Source organism: Stenella coeruleoalba, assembly GCF_951394435.1.
Source record: "Stenella coeruleoalba genome assembly, chromosome: X".
NCBI lineage: Eukaryota > Metazoa > Chordata > Mammalia > Artiodactyla > Delphinidae > Stenella > Stenella coeruleoalba.
In genome coordinates this window covers 113,730,583-113,753,994 of record NC_137152.1, presented here as the reverse complement: position 1 = coordinate 113,753,994, position 23,412 = coordinate 113,730,583, and positions in this window count along the sequence as shown.

Here is a 23,412-nt window from a genome sequence, read left to right as displayed (position 1 = left end):
TGACATATTAGCTAACGCTAAAAGGTGAAAGACACCCATTACAAGAATGCAGCTCAGGGAATTCCCTGGCGGTCCAGTGATTAGGAGTCCATGCTTACACTGCAGGAGGCCCGGGTTCAATCCCTGCTCGGGGAACTAAGATCCTGCAAGCCATGTAGCATGGGCATAAAAAAAGAACGTAGTGCATATTTGCATATCTTTAGGTATTATTAGATTAATTCTGAGTATAATTTGGAGCTGGAAATCTTACTATTTTTAAAAGCACAATTACCAATGCTAAAGGACTAATACATGTATCATTCATTGTATCCTCCCAGTTGTAGAAAGCAAAGAACTAATTCCTGTTGCAGTCTCAAGAACTTGGGTAAGCATAAGGTTTATACGTTTTTTTGTCCTATTTAGGAACTTGTAGGTACCTAAAATAAAACTGAAAGAAGTTTCAACTGACCATGGGAGGTGTTCAGTCAGAATTTTGGGGGGGGTAATCCAATTGATATTGACTTCAAGTGTTTTTATCTAGAATCAAGACAAGGCATACAACAGTATGATACATATGTTATGTAATAATTGCCACGATGATGCCTGTGGACAAATGGCAGATATTTGAGTAATATCTGATTTGGCTTCTTAATTTTCATCCCAGAAAGAAGAGTAAGAAACTTGAGGGTGTGGAGAAAAGGGAACCCTTCTACACTGTTGGTGGGAACGTAAATTGGTGCAGCCACTGTGGAAGACAGTATGGAGATTCCTCAAAAAAAATAAGACTAGAACCACCATACGATGCAGCAATCCCCTCCTGGGCCTATATCCAGGAATATGAAAACTCTAATTCGAAAAGATATATGCACCCCAATGTTCACTGCAGCACTATTTCCAATAGCCAGGACATGGAGGCAACCTAAACGTCCATCGACAGAGGAATGGATAAAGATGATGTGGTGTATATATACAATGGAATATTACTCAACCATAAAAGAGAAAGAAATAATGCCATTTGCAGCAACATGGATGAACCTGGAGATTATCATACTAGTGAAGTTAGACAAAGACAAATATCATATAATATCACTTATATGTGTAACCTAAAAAAAAGGATACAAATGAACTTATTTACAAAACAGAGAGAGATTCACAGACATAGAAAACAAACTTATGGTTCCCAAAAGGGAAAGTGGGAGGAGGGATTAAATTAGGAGTATGGGATTAACATATATACACTACTATATGTAAAACAGATAAACAACAAGGACCTACTGTATAGCACAGGGAACTATATTCAGTATCTTGTAATAACCTATAATGGAAAAGAATCTGAAAAGAATATATATATATGCAATTATTTTGCTGTACACATGAAACATTGTAAATCAACTATACTTCAATTAAAACAAGAAAAAAATATTTAAAAAGAAAAATTAAAAAAAAGAAACTTCTACAGTATTTGTTATCCCTTTATTGAAAGCCTATTAGATCATCCTACTGGCCTCCCCTCTGTCTTCCTTCCCTGGCTACAGCCCCTCCTTCCTCAATCCTCCTGGTTATAGGGGTGGCTACTGGCAGCCGAGTTGGTACAACATGACCCCCTCCTTGACCACAGGTGACTGGTCCAGGGCTGAGCAGCCATCCATGAATTTGGAATTGAGACTAAGAGAAACTTGGTCTCACGCTGGGTAGCTGGGCCTATAGTATGAATGCAGGTGGTAGGGATAGCCATCTACTGTCAGCAGACCAGGGAGCAGAGAAAGAAAGATTCAAGCTGACATGAAAAGAGAGGCAGAGGTGAGAAGGAGTGAAAGAAAGTCCTGACTACTAACCCAGTGTCTGGTCCCAGGTCATTCCTGAAGCCTGTCTGCATTCTTATCCCTGGGTTCCTTGAGAACCCTGGGGGCCTGTAGAATAAATTCCTCCTTTTTGCCTAGACCAGCTAAAGTAGGTCTCTAGTCCTTACAGCTAAGAGTCCAAATGACTGCACTTTCAAACTTTAATTTTGGCATTCTTCAGTTTTTAAAGAGATACACTCACTTTAAAGCAAAAAGAGTTTGCACTCAAGGGTCCACCTAGGCAGCAATGATCCTGGCACACACAATGTCTGGCATGTACTTTAGTGGTAGGTGCTCATATAATGTGTGATGAATGAATGGAGGCATATGTTCCAAATCACCAGGCATGAGCTTTAGCTGAGATTCAGATAAGGCTCAGTATCCATGAATTTATGACTCTACATTTTCTAAATCTTATTGGTCAAAAATAAAAGTATTAGAACAGCTACATTTAACCATTAACCTACTATTTTCAAAGCTAGATGAAAGGCAGAGCTGCATGGTAGTTACAAACAATGGCAGTGGTGTCAGACTGATTGCATTCGAATCACAGCTGTGCCCTCAGGCCTCTCTAGGTCTCAGTTTCCTCATCTATAAAATGGGGATAAGAACAGTATATATCACAGATACTTTGAGGATTACAGGAGGTAATCCATGAACTGCACATGGTATACAGTAAGTGTTCAATAAATGTTAATGACTGTTATGATGATTTGGGGGCAACTTTTAAAAGAAATAAGAGCAATGTGTACAAATCTCACTTGGTACACTCCTCTTGATGAGCTGCTCTTCTTATCACTGACCCAACTCTTCTTTCTGACTTTCTGCAGGACAGCTTGGTAGCAGACTTCTTCTGGAATACCCACCTGGGTATCAGTATCTTTGCCTCATCTAGTGACAGTCCTCTGAGGACTCCCAAACATCCTGTTCCTTTCAGGCCCCTCCAATCAATTGTTCAGGTTTTAAAAGTCTGTGATGTAAAAAATGTGATACCAGAACAGTCAACACTACTCAGGATATTTTCTCCCATCACAGGATTTTCTGCCATTTTCCAAATCTACTTAAAATGTTCTTGAAATTGATATGTTCTTTACGCATGTTCTTTAGTCCTTATCTACTGAAGTATTTATGGATGAAATATGGTAACTTGGGTTTGCTTCAAAATAATAGGGAAGGGGGCGAGTTAGGGTAGAGATGAAACAGGCATGGTCATGAAAACTGGGTGATTGGTACCTGCGGGTTCGTTGTATTAATCTGTTTTTTACATGCTGAAACTTTTCCATAATAAAAAGTTATGCCTAAAAATGTTCTTAGTCCTTCCCTCTGACACTTCTTTAGCCTGAGCTGTGTATAATTTTATTCATACAAAATGTAGTTTCTCTTTTTTTACATATGTTGCTGCCAGAAATACCTTGAAATCATAAACTGCCTCCGAAAGAGCAGAAGGTCCACGTCCTGCACACACTGAGGACAATGTTTGAGCACAATTTAGATGCAAATTTTGAAAAGATTTCAGCCCGTTTCATTCCTACTTTGATACTAATGAAGGAAATAGGTAAGAAATCCCAAGAGAAACTGTCTCTTCTTTGGGGACTTTGGCTGAGAATTTTTGTTTACGACCAGAATGGTAAAGCGTGTGCTGCTCTGTGACACAGGTGTAATGGGTTAGCAAATGCCCTTTAAAAGACACACATGCAATGTAAGTATGTCAAAAGCCACAGGAAAAACTGTCTCCGCCTTGGATCATGAGGACTTTTTGTTCATGCCTTGCAGTCAATGAGCCAAATGTATCATAGCAACAGTAATGGGATGCTACTAACAAGAGCCTTCTCCCAATGTTTAACCTTGGCTGCAAGCTTTGCAGAAGGTTCCTGCCTTGGCACTGCTGACAATAGAAGGCATCAGTTATGTGGCTTCAAATGACCAAGGACCATGTTAGAGCATCAAGAAGTTGCTGCCACTGTCTGATGGGGGCAGTCATTCAGGAAGAGGGGATGAATTAGAAAGAAAATAATTATAAACTGTACTGTGATCAGCACATTTATATGGCCATCAGTGCTAATCATCTGTCTTCAGGGCCCAGTGGAATTGGGGGTTGGTTTTCACGGGCAGCTCTTTTCATCCAAAGACTCAGGCTTTCAGCCGTGTTGCTGGTAGTGAAGTTCCATAGCCCCCTCTCCTTCTCACCCCACCCCCGCCCCTCGGAGCAAACACATGGTGGGAAACCAGCTGGTAGGGTTAGAAAAGCAGGGTAGGGCCAAAGAAGGGGGCAAAGCTAACTGCTCCCCATGGGGATCCAGCCCTGACCTTGGCCTCATTAGCTCTGGGTTCTGACTGAGCTAAACCAGCCCAGATGGCTTTAGGAATAAGGTAAAGATCGGCTTCAGGAAAAATTGGAGAAATAAATTAACAGCTTGCTAGCCTTAAAGTGATGGGGAGGGTGGTAAGGAAGATGTTCTAGTGGATTTTCATAGTGAAAACTTCTAAGAACATTTCAAGTTCCACACGTTTTACTGTTATTCCCACTATTTTCAGCTAAAGATGATGAAATCTAGCTTATTTTCTCCAAAGAGAAGTAAGTTTTAGATTTCTAAAAAATTGGAACTATAAAGCCTTTCCTTTGAATAAAATTCATTTGTCCTGATACACTTTTCAAGGGAAGGAATAGAACTAACATTCATTGAGTGTTATATTGTATAACCTATCAGATTTCATTCTCACACTAATGCCTCAACCAGCTAGGTGTTACTATTATTGCCAGCCTTGAAAACTGAGGCCTGGAGAGGCTGACTAATTTGCCCAAGGTCATATATGTACTAAATAGTGGAGGAGGAATTTGAACTTAGTTCTGTCTGCCCTTGAAGCCCCCCACAGCTTTCCAAACTACCTCATTTTTTACCATTCAGATTAGAATAAAACAATTACAGGGAGTGTTTGCTAAGAATGTCTTTGTGGTTTAAAACTAAGTTAATACTCCTTATCAGATTACTAAATTATATCTGGAAAGATACTCTGGAGCACTTGGATTGCAATAACTGGTTGTGTCTTCTGGCAGCTCCCAAAGTTACCTCAGTGACAACATTTAGCAAAATGGCTCCCGAATTTATTAGGAGAAAATGTGAAACATAGTTTTTTTTTTAAATTTTTATTGGAGTATAGTTGATTTATAATGCTGTGTTATGAAACATAGTTTCGATGTTGGAGGAAACAAAACCCATTCTACATGGGTAGTCGGAGCAATACTGTACGCTGTTTTCTGTGACCCTATGAAAGTGCAGTTCAGTGACCTAAATAATGGCTAGAAGATGGCTCGGATGATGGAGTGCAAGGCAGCCTAGTGGCTCCTGGGGTGGGTTTGGCAAAAGATAGATCAACACCTGTGTGAGATAACACATGTGCAGCATCACCTAGAGTACCAGTTTAGTAAACGGTGCCTATTGTTATGACTCACCCTATTGTGCTTCCATTTCATTCTCCCTTTACCCTTCCATGGGGAAAATTCCTCCAGTACTTCAAGTCAATGTTTCTTAACCTCGGCAAGATTGACATTTGGGACTGGATAATTCTTGGTTTCTGGGGCTGTCCTATGAATTGCAGGATGTTTAGCAGCAGGGCCAGGACTAGGGTGAGGCGAATGAAGTGAGCAAAGCACCTGCCTTGGGCACAAAATTTAAGGGGACACCAAAAAATTCAGTAATGAAGATAAATAATATTTTAATATATTTGAAAAATTAAAATTAATGCCAAAAATCCATAATGAACAAAATATGAAAATTTAGTAAAGACAGGACCAGCTTCTGTCAGCAGCATCCCTGACATCTACCCACTAGATGCCAGTAGCACTCCCCGCCCTCTCCCCCAGTCATGACCACCAAAATTGTCTCCAGAAATTTCCAAATATCTCCTGAGGAACAAAAATACCCCCAGGTGAGCCATAGCGACCCACTGAATCCAAAAATAAAACAAAAAAAATTAATTAGTCTGAAAGGCTAAGGAGCATGATAACACTGTTGTGGTCAAGGGCAGGACTTTGGCATCATATAGACTTGGGATCAAATCTCAGGTAGATGTGTGACCTTATGTGCTTCAGTCCTGTGCTTCAGTTTCACCGTCTATAAAGTGAAGATAATAAAATCTACCTTATAGGATTGTGAAGATTAAACAATGACTTGTGTAAGTCATTTAGTTTAGTACATCGTGCATGTAGAACTCCAAAACATAAGACACTATTATTATCAGGAAGTAACGGATGGGCTGGGTACACCTCTCCCTTCAGTTTCTGTATCAAGGTGACAGGACTGCTCATTTTTCTGAGCAAGGAGAGACTGGTGCTATAGGGAAAAAGGGCATGATATTGCCAAATAGCTTAAATCTTCAGATATACAAGTGCAGGTGATTATTCTCCTTTCAGAAGGAAATATTCATTTGTTTTACAATTAAATATCTTGGTATGCAAATCTTAGTGTCTCTCATTGCCAGCTTAGAGTTTTGACAAACCTGACTGCAATTCAGGGGAAATGTCATAAAGGCTGAAAAGTTCAACCCACCAACTTGTCCTGCAACCATCACTTGAACCAATAAACTGGGAAACTGAAAAATACAAACTTGAATTCAACAGCATCACAAATCTTATTTTATGTATAGCTTAGAAAACTAATAGGGGCTTTCTAACAGGGTTTCAAACTAATAGGGTTTGTTTTCATCTGAATACAGACTAAAGGAAAGTACCAAAACTGCTGAACCACGCAAACATGCTTCAGCCCTTGAGTACCCATTTCAAGGAAAACCATATATGGTTGTCTTGCTTTTGGCTTAATTTAGTTTTTCTTAAAAAAAATTTAGTTTTTCTTATTTTCTTGAATATGGTTCTCTATGCCCAAAGATTGCTTCTCTACACCCAAACTCATGATTTCAAAATGTTAACAGCTTTTTTGAGATGTAATTCACATACCATACAACCTGCCCATTTCAAGTGTAAAATTCAGGGACTTCCCTGGTGGCCCAGTGGGTAAGAATCCATGCTCCCAATGCAGGGGACCTGGGTTCGATCCCTGGTCGGGGAACTAGATCCCACATTCATGCCGCAACTACGAGTTCGCGTGCCGCAACGAAGATCCCACGTGCCGCAACTAAGACGCGGCACAGCCTAAATAAATAAATATTTAAAAAATAAAGTGTACAATCCAACGGCTTTTAGTACATTCACAGAGTTGTGTGTCCAACACCACAATCAATTTTAGAATGTTTTCATTAGCCCCCCAAAACAAACTCCACGTGCCTTAGCCATCATCCCCCCCACACACAATTTTCCCTCCCCTCAGCCCCTGGCAAACGATAACCTACTTTCTGTCTTTACAGACTTGCTTATTTATGGACATTTCATATAAATGGAATCCTACAATCTGTGCCCTTTTGTGTCTGGCTTTCTTTAACTTTAGCACAATGTTTTCAAGGTTCATCCATTTTATAGCATGTGTCAGCACTTCATTCCCTTTTATGGTTGAGTAATATTCTAAGATATACCACATTTTGTTTATCCATTCATCCACTGATGGACATTTGGGTTGTTCCCACTTTTTGGCTATCATGAATAATGCTGCTATAACGTTCAAGTGCAAGTTTTTGTGTAGACATATGTGTTCAGTTTTCTCGGGTATATGGAATTTCTGGGTCCTATAGTAACACTATGTTTAACATTCTGAAGAACTGTCAGATTGTTTTCCAAAGTGGCTACACCATTTTACATTCCCACCAGCAATTTCTCCACATCCTGGCCAGCACTTGCCTCTGCCTGACTTTTCGATTATATCCACTCTAGTGGGTATAAGGTAATCTCTCATTGTGGTTTTGATTTGTACTTCCCTTATGACTAACAATGTTGAGCATCTTTTCATGTGCTTATTGGCCATTTGTATATCTTCTTTGGAGAAGTCATGGTTTCATTTTGATATTCCAAGAGGTGTGGGAAGCATTATGTGACAGGTGGGACCATCTGAAATAGAAATAGGAACCCTGATTAAGTAGATATTAAATATCCACCAAGCCCTTCTACCACGTTACTGAATTAATTAGCTTAACTTACAGGAAAAAGAAAACCCATGCTTCTAATGGCAACAAAAATGATTCTATTTGTGGAGCCTTAGCTGAGAGTTAACAGAAACTAGCTAGTGGGGGAAGTTTGTTTAGCAGGAAGACAACTTAGTCAGCTCTAAGCCTCAAAATTCCAGCACATCTTATTGATGTCAGATCATTGGTGTGTGCCCTTGTGTACCTTGGAATAACAGCAGAAGTCTAACATGAGTGTGCTCTTTATTTCTTTACTTCTTAACTTAATTGGGTGCATTCCACTGTGCTTTCAGTTGACCCTAGAGAAATCTTTTCCTCCATGTTTGGGAAAAAATTCACATATTTCTCTTCTCCGAAAATAAACTCTTATCAGAGAACAATAGGAATATACAGTCCATCTATATTGGATTACCACATCAGGATCCAACATTTTGATTCACTTAGGAGGACTTGCAGTATTGCCATAAGAGGCCCAAGGTTGAGATGACTACCCATCTCTGGAAGAGCTCTGGATAACCTGATAAATTCAGACATTTGGAAATACTTGTTCAGCAGTCTGTGACAAATAGGGAAGGCAAAGGGAAACAGAACTCCAAGAGTCATTAATCTAAATTAATTAACCCAGTGACAATGTCATAGAATTTTAGCCCCACTGCAGAACCCAAATGAATTCAGATAGGTAAGCTTTTTTTGTTGTGGGATGTTTATTTACAATGAACTGCAGAAGAGGGTTAATCTAATGGGATGCAGGACTGCATTGGATGGTGAAATGCTTTGTGACCAACAACCATTTGAGGTATCAATTAACTTTTAATTCTTGGAGGGAAACAAAAGCAGCCTTGCACAAAGACTAAATTGGGGGTGGTAGAAGGGGCACAGAGCTCATGGAAACTCAGGCCTGCTACCTTTTTGTAGCAGGGAAAGGCCTCCTTATCTAATACAAAGGGGTTGAAGAGTAGGGAGGGAGAAGGGTGAATTGGTGTGTGGCCTGTTAACTCAATGATGTTTCTAAAGCCTGAATGGAAGAGTCAAAGCCACCCAAGTCAAAGCAGCGCTAAGTCAACAGCTTGGCCGAGACAGCATGACCTGAATGGAAATGCAAATGGTTCAGTCCAATAACGGCTCTGGGTGTCACTTGGTCCACCAGCTCTGGCCTCCGTGGAACTTTTTCAGCTGCACACAGAAGGGAAAATCACCTTACTAGACCCTGTATCCCAACTCCAGGGAAAACCCAGTATGTGCCAAACCAAATTAAGAGAACACAAAAATTACAGGGTGGTAATTCCCAATTAAAAAAAGAATATTTACTGCACTCAAGGTTTCCCTAAAGGGTCCTTTTAAGCCACGAGCCATGTGATTTTGAAAAAGCGCCAGCTGTGGTCCTACAGATAAGTCTCATGTACAACAGGGAAGAAAATTCTTCCCATGAAGTATTGTTGTGGACATGTCCGGCTTCCGACCACTAGACACCATGGGAGTATATAATTAGTTTGTTTTCCAAAGGGGGAGCCACCTCACGCTTTTCTTCAAATTCAATCAAAACATACACGCTCTAAATAGAAACACGTTCATTTGAAACCCCTTTGCATGAGCAGCTGTCTGGGCCAGGCCTGGCCGAAGAGCCTCATTCTATTCATCTCTGCACTCCAGCCAGTAAATGCTCGGCTTTGTTCCCCCCACGGGCGGAGGCAGTCAGACTGTGTCAATGGGGCCTTAATGATCTGAAGCAGGTGTCCTCAGAGGCTGCCCAGGTGAGGGGGTCAGCCTGTGTACCATGACTCGCTCACTTGTCCTCAGTTTACAAAGCCCTCTTCCCCACCCGTCCCTGGCCAACTAATTACTGCGTGCTCACCGCGCAAGTGAAAGGAGTATGCTCCGGCCTGCTTGGGACTTTCGCGACTGTTCAAGAGCTCTGAAGACAACCAAGAGCCACTATTTTCCAAAGGAGGAGGGAGGTGAAGCACTCTTCAGCGACTCTACAGCATGAAATCATAATAATATGAAAGAAATAAGCAGCTGCTCAGGCCTAATAAAGTAGCTGCCAGAAGTACCAAGATGGCCTCTGGGCAAACACTCATCAGGACGAACAGACTCATTTTCTTAAGTTCCCAAAAGTAAGAAGGTTGCACTCTTGTCCTTAGTTAATTTTAAAAAGTCCGTGCAGGAGAAGAGCCACGTGGACAGAGAATAAGAATCGCCCCTTATGCTTATTTCATGGCTTTGCATTCTCAAGGCCCCAACCTGCACATACCGTCATTCTATCCTCCACAATCCAGTGAGGTAGGCAAGGTGAATAGCCACAGCTCCACATGACAGATGAGGAAAATTCAGAGAGGTGAAGGGACGTGCCCATAGTCACACAGCTAATCAGCGCAAGAGCCAGGGCCAGAACCCAGGTGTAAAAGCAAGTAGAGCCGAAGCCCAAGCTACAATCAGAGTCCCAGAGGTGGTCTCACAAGTCCCAGGGGAGTGCAGCTGGATGCCACCTGGGTGAAGCAGGGCAAGCTCTGCCAGGAAGGAAATTGGCTTTTGATGGCCTACAAGGAAGATCGAGCCCTTTTGTACAAAGAGCTCACCACTGGCGTTGGAACCCAATTTGAGATACTCTGTTTACTCTGGCTAGATAGGACTTTAGTGTTTCTAAAAAGACCTTGCAGGACCTGGAGTTTCTCATGAATGCAGAGACTCTGCTTAATACCATTTTCGGAACTCTCTTAACTCCTGCGCAGAAAGACTTTTCTTCAGGAGTAACCAGTTATCACCTCCCTGCTGGCTTCAAGGTCCATTTGGGTATGCATTATTTTATTATAACCTGCCTTAACTCCAGAAAGAATTCCAGGAGGTTGAATTAGTGTCCAGGCAGTATTGCCTAATGTGGGACTCTTTATTTTTCTTTAAGGTTCTTTTTTTTTTTTTTTTAGCCGCACTGCGGCACGCAGAATCTTAATTCCCCGACCAGGGATCGAACCCATGCCCCCTGCAGTGGAAGCTTGGAGTCCTAACCACTGGACCACCAGGAAAGTCCCCCGTGGGATCATTTTTCACCAGAGTGGCATCTGCCCAACAGGCACTGAGAGGAAATAGCTGCCTCTCTGTAGCCTAAGGACCAAGAATCCGACAGTTCCCTGGTTCAAATCCCAGCTTGGCCATTTACCACCTGTGTGACCTGGGACCAATGACTTAAATCTCTCTGAAGGTCAGTTGCTGGATCTGTATATTGGGGTTAATAATGAAGATAAAGTTAGATCATGCACAAAAACCACTCAGTCTAGTACCTGGTGTATGAAGTGTACTCGTTATATTTTAGCTGTTAAAACTATTAGCTTTCTTGCTTTAACATTTAAATGTGCTATCAACTGTTAAATAGTGAACACAGTGTCTGACACAAGGTAAGTGCTATGTTATTACCTGTCATGTTTATAATATATTAATATTATTATTATATCATATATTATATAATAATATTATTATTGACTCACTCTGCTCCCCTCCTCACATCCTATACTGCAGTCGAACTCATCTCTCACCTCCTTGCCTTTGCACATGCTTTTCCCTTTAATTGGACTGAAATCCCATTTTTGGTTTTGTCTAATAACTTGGTTTCTCTTTCAAGACTCAGATCAGGAAGCATGTCTTCCAGGAAGTTTCTGAAAAGTCCCCAGCATGAGAATGGCACCCACCACACTCTTGTAACCCCTGGTCTACACTACACTGTGTGCTCTTCTGGGACAAAACTGTATCACCTTCAACCATCTCCCCCTGACACCTAGCAGAGAGTACACCCAGATACACTTGTGGAAGAAATGATTCATGACAGCAATCACAATCATGATTATGATTACCAATAACAATGCAGCCTATGAAGCATCTTTGTACAAACAAATGTCTTTTTTTTTTTTTTTTTTTGCGGTACGCGGGCCTCTCACTGTTGTGGCCTCGCCCGTTGCGGAGCACAGGCTCCGGACGCGCAGGCTCAGTGGCCATGGCTCACGGGCCCAGCCGCTCCGCAGCATGTGGGATCTTCCCGGACCGGGACACGAACCCGTGTCCCCTGCATCGGCAGGCGGACTCCCAATCACTGCGCCACCAGGGAAGCCCTCAAACAAATGTCTTTAAAGGCAGCAGTACCCCTTCTTCAAATGGCATCTTACGCTGGACGAAGGCACTGCTGCTCTGGTGCAGTGGAGGATGTGCACACAGAGCTCTACCTGTTCTGCACCCACCCTCTGTGGCCCGTAGCTCCTCTCAGGTTGCCTGGATAACACCTGAACACCACTGAGGATGACTGACTGAGGCAAGACGCAAGGGACTGCCCTCCAGTGCATGCCTTGTCCCCCATGGCATTTCTACATGGAACATCCTTTCTGTTACGGGAATATTACTGAAGTGTATACTCTGCAGGCCGCTATGGTCCTGTGGAAGACCATCGCCCTTGGAGTCAGAGCCCTGGAGTCAAAGCACTGCTCTGCCTCTTACCTCGGACCACGTACTAACATATGCCAGTGGGCTTCCTCATGTATAGACTAGAGATCATGCCCTGACTTTAAGGGCACTGTGGTGAGAATGAATTAATTAAAAGAAGTGAACTAGTTTGTTAAAATAAATAAATAAATAAATAACAATGCAGCCTGCCATTCTGTCTGGGGAAAACTACCCAAGGACCCCAAAGGTAAAGGTTATCCGTAGTCCGGCCCTGGAAGGGAAAGGGTAGTACAGGTTTGCTTCCTGGCTCCTTAGGATGAGCTCCACCTCTCATCTCCCCCAGCAGCAGCTGGGGTACAGCACCGGTGAAACCTAACCTGTTACCCTGGATTACAGGTGAACCAAACCAAAGAGGTCTACTGAACAACAGAGCTACATGGTATTACGTTAGCTGAACTTGGGTAGCTCAGTTGACTCGAGTCGGGAAGTCACCACTCTGAGGCTCAAGAATTAAGGATGGCTTCGGCACTCCCGGCAGCCAGCTGGAGCAGCGCCTCGTGGGTCTGGAGCTCTTCCACCTGCCCCTTGCAAATTATCCCAGCAAGCATTCCTGAGGTCTGCTAATCTGAATCTCAGTAGCAGTCATTTGCCAAGTGCCAAGAACTCTTGTTCAGCTCTCATCCTTACAACTCTTCCTTATTCTTCCTCTTACATATGAGGTCGCTAAGACTCAGGTTAAGTGACTTGCCCGTCACAGAGACAGTCAAAGCCAGGGAGAGATTTCCAATATGGAGCTATTGAAGCCAAGAGTCAGCCTTACTGATGCTAAAAGCCCCTATTTGTAGCTGTGTGACAATACTATCAGCTAAGTCCCTAAATGTCAGGGACTGGAAAGGCTACACAGATGAGTGAGGCTGTGGCTTTTTTTCTCCAGGAGTTCCTGGTCTAAAAGGACACATGTTCGTCCATAGAAGATATACAGATTGCCAACAAACACATGAAAGGATGCTCAACATCACTAATCATTAGAGAAATGCAAACCAAAAGCACAATGAGGTATCACCTCACACCAGTCAGAATGGCCATCATCAAAAAATCTACAAACAATAAATGCTGGAGAGGGTGTGGACAAAAGGGAAACCTCCTACACTGTTGGTGGGAATGTAAATTGATACAGCCACTATGGAGAACAGTATGGAGGTTCCCTAAAAAACTAAAAATAGAACTACCATATGACCCAGCAATCCCACTACTAGGCATATATCCTGAGAAAACCGTAATTCAAAAAGAGTCATGTTCCACAATGCTCATTGCAGCACTATTTACAATAACCAGGACATGGAAGCAACCTAAGTGTCCATCATCGGATGAATAGATAAAGAAGATGTGGGAATGGAGAGGAAGATGGCGGAAGAGTAAGACGCGGAGATCACCTTCCTCCCCACAGATACACCAGAAATACATCTACACGTGGAACAACTCCTACAGAACACCTACTGAAGGCTGGCAGAAGACCTCAGACCTCCCAAAAGGCAAGAAACTCCCCACGTACCTGGGTAGGGCAAAAGAAAAAACAGAGACAAAAGAATAGGGACGGCACCTGCACCAGTGGGAGGGAGCTGTGAAGGAGGAAAAGTTTCCACACACTAGGAAGCCCCTTCGCGGGCGGAGACTGCGGGAGGCGGAGGGGGGAGCTTCGAAGCCGCGGAGGAGTGCACAGCAACGGGTGCGGAGGGCAAAGCGGGGAGATTCCCACACAGAGGATTGGTGCCGACCGGCACTCACCAGCCCGAGAGGCTTGTCTGCTCACCCGCCGGGGCGGGCGGGGCTGCGAGCTGAGGCTCTGAGGCTCGGGTTTCGGTTTCGGACGGAGCGCAGGGAGAGGACTGGGGTTGGCGGCTTGAACATAGCCTGAAGGGGTTAGTGCACCACGGCTAGCCGGGAGGGAGTCCGGGGAAAAGTCTGCACCTGCCGAAGAGGCAAGAGACTTCTTCTTCCCTCTTTGTTTCCTGGGGCGTGAGGAGAGGGCTTTAAGAACGCTGCTTAAAGGAACTCCAGAGACGGGTGCGAGCCGCGGCTGAAAGCGCGGACCCCAGAGACGGGCGGGAGACGCTAAGGCTGCTGCTGCCGCCACCAAGGGGCCTGTGTGCGAGCACAGGTCACTCTCCACACCCCTCTTCCGCGGAGCCTGTGCAGCCCGCCACTGCCAGGGTCCCGGGATCCAGGACAACTTACCCGGGAGAACGCACGGCGTGCCTCACGCTGGTGCAACGTCACGCCGGCCTCTGCCGCCGCAGGCCCGCCCCGCACTCCGTGCCCCTCCCTCCCCCCGACCTGAGTGAGCCAGAGCCCCCGAATCAGCGGCTCCTTTAACCCCGTCCTGTCTGAGCAAAAAACAGACGCCCTCCAGCGACCTACACGCAGAGGCGGGGCCAAATCCAAAGCTGAGCCCCTGGGAGCTGTGAGAACAAAGAAGAGAAAGGGAAATCTCTCCCAGCAGCCTCAGGAGCAGCGGATTAAAGCTCCACAATCAACTTGATGTACCTGCATCTGTGGAATACCTGAATAGACAACGAATCATCCCAAATTAAGGAAGTGGACTTTAGGAGCAAGATCTATGATTTTTTTCCCTTTTCCTCTTTTTGTGAGTGCGTATGTGTATGCGTCTGTGTGAGATCTTGTCTGTATAGTCTTGCTTCCACCATTTGTCCTAGGGTTCTATCTGTCCATGGTTTCTTTTTAATTTTTTTCTTAATAATTAATTTTAATTTTAATAACGTTATTATACTTTACCTTCGTTCTTTCTTTCTTTCTTTCCTTCCTTCCTTCCCTCCTTTAGACAACGAATCATCCCAAATTGAGGAGGTGGTCTCTGAGAGCAAGATTTATGATTTTTCCCCCTTTACCTCTTTTAGTGAGGGTGTATGTGTATGCTTCTGTGTAAGATTTTGTCTGTACAGCTTTGCTTCCAACATTTGTCCTAAGGTTCTATCCGTCCCTTTTTTTTTCTAAATAAGAATTTTTTAATTCAATAACTTTATTATACTTTATTTTATTTTTACTGTATCTTCTTTCGTTCTGTCTTTTTTCCTTCTTTCCCTCCTTCCTTCCTCCCTCCCTCCCTCCCTCCTTTCTTTCCTTCTTGCCTTCTTTCCTTCTTTGCTTCTTTCTTTCTTCCTTCCTTCCTTCCTTCCCTCCTTTCCTTCTTTCTTTCCTCATACTTCTACTAATTCTCTCTACTTTTTCTCCCTTTTATTCTGAGCCGTGTGGATGAAAGGCTCTTGGTGCTCCAGCCAGGAGTCAGGGCTCTGCCTCTGAGGTAGGAGAGCCAACTTCAGGACACTGGTCAACAAGAGACCTCCCAGCTCCACATAATATCAAACGGCGAAAATCTCCCAGAGACCTCCATCTTAACACCAGCACCCAGCTTCACTCAACGACCAGCAAGCCACAGTGCTGCACAACCTATGCCAAACAACTAGCAAAACAGGAACACAACCCCACCCATTAGCAGAGAGGGTGCCTAAAATCATAATAAGGCCACAGACGCCCCAAAACACACCACCAGACGTGAACCTGCCCACTAGAAAGACAAGATCCAGCCTCATCCACCACAACACAGGCACTAGTCCACTCCAACAGGAAGCCTACACAACCCACTGAACCAACCTTAGCCACTGGAGACAGACATCAAAAACAGCGGGAACTACGAACCTGCAGCCTGCAAAAAGGAGACCCCAAACACAGTAAGATAAGCAAAATGAGAAGACAGAAAAACACACAGCAGATGAAGAAGCAAGATAAAAACCCACCAGACCTAACAAATGAAGAGGAAATAGGCAGTCTACCTGAAAAAGAATTCAGAATAATGATAGTAAGGATGATCCGAAATCTTGGAAATAGAATGGACAAAATGCAAGAAACAGTTAACAAGGACCTAGAAGAAATAAAGATGAAACAAGCAACGATGAACAACACAATAAATGAAATTAAAAATACTCTAGATGGGATCAATAGCAGAATAACTGAGGCAGAAGAACGGATAAGTGACCTGGAAGATAAAATAGTGGATATAACTACTGCAGAGCAGGATAAAGAAAAAAGAATGAAAAGAACTGAGGACAGTCTCAGAGACCTCTTGGACAACATTAAACGCACCAACATTCGAATTATAGGGGTTCCAGAAGAAGAAGATACAAAGAAAGGGACTGAGAAAATATTTGAAGAGATTATAGTTGAAAACTTGCCTAATATGGGAAAGGAAATAGTTAATCAAGTCCAAGAAGCACAGAGAGTCCCATACAGGATAAATACAAGGAGAAATACGCCAAGACATATTAATCAAACTGTCAAAAATTAAATACAAAGAAAGCATATTAAAAGCAGCAAGGGAAAAACAACAAATAACACATAAGGGAATCCCCATAAGGTTAACAGCTGATCTCTCAGCAGAAACCCTACAAGCCAGAAGGGAGTGGCAGGACATACTGAAAGTGATGAAGGAGAAAAACCTGCAGCCAAGACTACTCTACCCAGCAAGGATCTCATTCAGATTCGATGGAGAAATTAAAACCTTTACAGACAAGCAAAAGCTGAGAGAGTTCAGCACGACCAAACCAGCTTTACAACAAATGCTAAAGGAACTTCTCTAGACAAGAAACACAAGAGAAGGATAAGACCTACAATAACGAACCCAAAACAATTTAGAAAATGGGAATAGGAACATACATATCGATAATTACCTTAAATGTAAATGGACTAAATGCTCCCACCAAAAGACACAGATTGGCTGAATGGATACAAAAACAAGACCCTTATATATGCTGTCTACAAGAGACCCACTTCAGACCTAGAGACACATACAGACTGAAAGTAAGGGGATGGAAAAAGATATTCCATGCAAATGGAAACCAAAAGAAAGCTGGAGTAGCAATTCTCATATCAGACAAAATAGACTTTAAAATAAGGACTATTAAAAGAGACAAAGAAGGACACTACATAATGATCAAGGGATCGATCCAAGAAGAAGATGTAACAATTGTAAATATTTATGCACCCAACATAGGAGCACCTCAATACATAAGGCAAATACTAACAGCCATAAAAGGGGAAATCGACAGTAACACATTCATAGTAGGGGACTTAAACACCCCACTTTCACCCACGGACAGATCATCCAAAATGAAAATAAATAAGGAAACACAAGCTTTAAATGATACATTAAACAAGATGGACTTAATTGATATTTATAGGAGACTCAATCCAAAAACAACAGAATACACATTTTTCTCAAGTGCTCATGGAACATTCTCCAGGATAGATCATAACTTGGATCACAAATCAGGCCTCGGTAAATTTAAGAAAATTGAAATTGTACAAATATCTTTTCTGACCACAACGCCATGAGACTAGATATCAATTACAGGAAAAGATCTGTAAAAAAATACAAACACATGGAGGCTAAACAATACACTACTTAATAATGAAGTGATCACTGAAGAAATCAAAGAGGAAATAAAAAAATACCTAGAAACAAATGACAATGGAGACACAACGACCCAAAACCTATGGGATGCAGCAAAAGCAGTTCTAAGGGGGAAGTTTATAGCAATACAAGCCCACCTTAAGAAGCAGGAAACATCTCGAATAAACAACCTAACCTTGCACCTCAAGCATTTAGAGAACAAAGAACAAAAAACCCCAAAGCTAGCAGAAGGAAAGAAATCATAAAAATCAGATCAGAAATAAATGAAAAAAAATGAAGGAAACAATAGCAAAGATCAATAAAACTAAAAGCTGGTTCTTTGAGAAGATAAACAAAATAGATAAACCACTAGCCAGACTCATCAAGAAAAAAAGGGAGAAGACTCAAATCAATAGAATTAGAAATGAAAAAGGAGAGGTAACAACTGACACTGCAGAAATAAAAAAGATCATGAGAGATTACTACAAGCAACTCTATGCCAATAAAATGGACAATCTGGATGAAATGGACAAATTCTTAGAAAGGCACAACCTGCCAAGACTGAATCAGGAAGAAATAGAAAATACGAACAGACCAATCACAAGCACTGAAATTGAAACTGTGATTAAAAATCTTCCAACAAACAAAAGCCCAGGACCAGATGGCTTCACAGGCGAATTCTATCAAACATTTAGAGAAGAGCTAACACCTGTCCTTCTCAAACTCTTCCAAAATACAGCAGAGGGAGGAACACTCCCAAACTCCTTCTACGAGGCCACCATCACCTTGATACCAAAACCAGACATGGTTGTCACAAAGAAAGAAAACTACAGGCCAATATCAGTGATGAACACAGATGCAAAAATCCTCAACAAAATACTAGTAAACAGAATCCAACAGCACATTAAAGGGATCATACACCATTAGCAAGTGGGGTTTATTCCAGGAATGCAAGGATTCTTCAATATACGTAAATCTATCAATGTGATAAACCATATTAACAAATTGAAGGAGAAAAACCATATGATCATCTCAATAGATGCAGAGAAAGCTTTTGACAAAATTCAACACCCATTTATGATAAAAAGCCTGCAGAAAGTAGGCGTAGAGGGAACTTTCCTCAACATAATAAAGGCCATATATGACAAGCCCACAGCAAACATCATCCTCAATGGTGAAAAACTGAAAGCATTTCCACTAAGATCAGGAACAAGACAAGGTTGCCCACTCTCACCACTCTTATTCAACATAGTTTTGGAAGTTTTAGCCACAGCAATCAGAGAAGAAAAGGAAATAAAAGGAATCCAAATCGGAAAAGAAGACGTAAAGCTGTCACTGTTTGCAGATGACATGATACGATACATAGAGTATCCTAAAGATGCTACCAGAAAACTACTAGAGCTAATCAATGTATTTGGTAAAGTGGCAGGATACAAAATTAATCCACAGAAATCTCTGGCATTCCTATATACTAATGATGAAAAATCTGAAAGTGAAATCAAGAAAACACTCCCATTTACCACTGCAACAAAAAGAATAAAATATCTAGGAATAAACCTACCTAAGGAGACAAAAGACCTGTATGCAGAAAATTATAAGACACTGATGAAAGAAATTAAAGATGATACAAATAGATGGAGAGATATACCATGTTCTTGGATTGGAAGAATCAACATTGTGAAAATGACTCTACTACCCAAAGCAATCTATAGATTCAATGCAATCCCTATCAAACTACCAATGGCATTTTTCACAGAACTAGAACAAAAAATTTCACAATTTGTATGGAAACACAAAAGACCCCGAATAGCCAAAGCAATCTTGAGAACGAAAAAAGGAGCTGGAGGAATCAGGCTCCCTGACTTCAGACTATACTACAAAGCTACAGTAATCAAGACAGTATGGTCCTGGCACAAAAAACAGAAATATAGATCAATGGAACAGGATAGAAAGCCCAGAGATAAACCCACGCACATATGGGCACCTTATCTTTGACAAAGGTGGCAGGAATGTACAGTGGAGAAAAGACAGCCTCTTCAATAAGTGGTGCTGGGAAAAGTGGACAGCTACATGTAAAAGTATGAGATTAGATCACTCCCTAACACCATACACAAAAATAAGCTCAAAATGGATTAAAGACCTAAATGTAAGGCCAGAAACTATCAAACTCTTAGAGGAAAACATAGGCAGAACACTGTATGACATAAATCACAGCAAGATCCCTTCTGACCCACCTCCTAGAGAAATGGAAATAAAAACAAAGATAAACAAATGGGACCTAATAAAACTTCAAAGCTTTTGCACAGCAAAGGAAACCATAAACAAGACCAAAAGACAACCCTCAGAATGGGAGAAAATATTTGCAAATGAAGCAACCGACAAAGGATTAATCTCCAAAATTTACAAGCAGCTCATGTAGCTCAATAACAAAAAAACAAACAACCCAATCCAAAAATGGGCAGAAGACCTGAATAGACATTTCTCCAAAGAAGATATACAGACTGCCAACAAACACATGAAAGAATGCTCAACATCACTAATCATTAGAGAAATGCAAATCAAAACTACAATGAGATGTCATCTCACACCAGTCAGAATAGCCATCATCAAAATATCTAGAAACAATAAATGCTGGAGAGGGTGTGGAGAAAAGGGAACACTCTTGCACTGCTGGTGGGAATGTGAATTGGTTCAGCCACTATGGAGAACAGTATGGAGGTTCCTTAAAAAACTACAAATAGAACTACCATATGACACAGCAATCCCACTACTGGGCATATACCCTGAGAAAACCAAAATTCAAAAAGAGTCATGTACCAAAATGTTCACTGCAGCTCTATTTACAATAGCCCGGAGATGGAAACAACCTAAGTGCCTATCATCGGATGAATGGATAAAGAAGATGTGGCACATATATACAATGGAATATTACTCAGCCATAAAAGGAAACGAAATTGAGCTATTTGTAATGAGGTGGATAGACCTAGAGTCTGTCATATAGAGCGAAGTAAGTCAGAAAGAAAAAGACAAATACCGTATGCTAACACGTATATATGGAATTTAAGAAAGAAAAATGTCATGAAGAACCTAGGGGTAAGGCAGGAATAAAGACGCAGACCTACTAGAGAACGGACTTGAGGTTATGGGGAGGGGGAAGGGTGAGCTGTGACAGGGCGAGAGAGAGTCATGGACATATACACACTAACAAACGTAGTAAGGTAGATAGCTAGTGGGAAGCAGCCGCATGGCACAGGGATATTGGCTCGGTGCTTTGTGACAGCCTGGAGGGGTGGGATAGGGAGGGTGGGAGGGAGGGAGACGCAAGAGAGAAGACATATGGGAACATATGTATATGTATAACTGATTCACTTTGTTATAAAGCAGAAACTAACACACCATTGTAAAGCAATTATACCCCAATAAAGATGTTAAAAAAAAAAAAGAAGATGTGGTACATATATACAATGGAATATTACTCAGCCATAAAAAGAAATGAAATTGAGTTATTTCTAGTGAGGTGGATGGACCCAGAGTCTGTCATACAGAGTGAAGTAAGTCAGAAAGAGAAAGACAAATACCGTATGCTAACACATATATATGGAATTTAAGAAAAAAAGATGTCATGAAGAACCTAGGGGTAAGACAGGAATAAAGACACAGACCTACTAGAGAATGGACTTGAGGATATGGGGAGGGGGAAGGGTAAGCTGTGACAAAGCGAGAGAGAGGCATGGACATATATACACTACCAAACGTAAGGTAGATACTTAGTGGGAAGCAGCCGCATAGCACAGGGAGATCAGCTCGGTGCTTTGTGACCACCTAGAGGGGTGGGATAGGGAGGGTGGGAGGGAGACGCAAGAGGGAGGAGATACGGGGATATATGTATATGTATAGTTGATTCACTTTGTTATAAAGCAGAAACTAATACACCATTGTAAAGCAATTATACTCCAATAAAGATGTTAAAAAAGAAAAAGGACATATATCCAAAGATAACAGTGACCAGTGCTAGAATAGAGTTCATAAAACAGGACTGGACCCCAGAGAGGGAAATGATGAAGTGTAGCTGGCAGGAATTTGGAAAAATAACCCCTTTTTACACAACTCAATCTCAAAAGCTGGCCTTCTCCCTTAGACTTTGCAAACAGGATTGATTTCATTCTCGCTCAACCTCCTGCCCCACTTGATTTCTTTCGCTTCCTTCAGCCTCTGTCCTTCCTGAAGCGGGCATAACATCCTTAAGCCGCCTGTCCCGTCACAGTTCTTCCTGGCATTTTCCCCTGCCACATTCCACTCACTGGCGAGCAGATTTGAAAACGGAGTGGGGATCGGGATTAGGTGACTTTTAAGATTCCTTCCGATTCTTAGAGCTGAAGATTCTCTGAGCAAAGTGCTTAGAGGCAGAGAGATTCTCAGGAGCAAATTGCAGAAATTAGCAAAGATCTACTCAGCACATCCATGAACTTGCCTTAAAACCTTCACCATTTTATGTACAGCAGGATCCCAAGCTAGAGCTGCCAACAGCTTTCTCTTGCTTCTTTAACTGTGTTCAATTTTTAACCACTTTCAGAATTTAAAATGTGTGTTAGAATCCTACAAAGGGAGGCCGTCTTTATTTTCAAATGCAAATTTGATTCAAATCAAGGCCAAAGGCTTAAATAGTGAGCTAGAAATCAACCCTTGAGTTCAAAGCTGATTTTAAGTGCAGCAAAATGCCCTTGCTCTTGTCCAGCCATCGGTTTTCTACTCTAACTCTGCCATCTGAGGGCATTGAAAACGGAGACCCAGAGGTGACAGTCTTTTCATTCTCTTCCAGGCCCCTATCTCTACCATGTTAACAACAGAATTGTTGGCAACTAGATAATGATTATCTAATTCTAAAACGTTATCTAAATCCAGTAATAGGATTAAAGATAATTCAGTCTTTCCAGCTTTAGGATTCCAGCCACATGTTAACCCCTAGCAAACCCCACTGGCCAGTGGCCATTTCCATGGACTCTTCTTTCATTTAAAACAGTACTGTCCCCCCCAGCAACAAAAGAAAAAATGAGATAAATTGGACCTTGTCAAATTTTAAAATCTTTTGTGCTTCTAAGAATACCATCAAGAAACTGAAAAGACAAACCACAGAATGGGGAAAAAATACTTACAAATCATATGTCTAATAAGGATATAGTATACAGAATGTATAAAGAATTCTTATAACTCAATAAGACAAAGACAAATAACACTATTGAAAAATGGGCGAAAAATCTGATTAGACATTTTCTCAAAGAAGATAAATAAATGGCCGATAAGTACATGGAGATGTCTGACATCATTAGTCATTCGGAAAATGCCAATCCAAACCACAATGACATACTATTTCACACATATTAGGAAGGCTATAATCAAAAAGACAGATAATTAAATGTGTTGCTGAGGACGTGGAGAAATGGGAACTGCCATACATTTCTGGTGGGACTGTAACACGGTGCTTCCACTTTGGAAAAGCTTGGCAATGCCTCGAAAAGTTAAACATAGACTTACCATATAACCCAGCGATTCCACTCCTAAATATATACTCAAGAGAAATGACAAGGTATGTCCACACACAAACTTGTACGTGAATGTTCACAGCAGCATTATTCATGATAG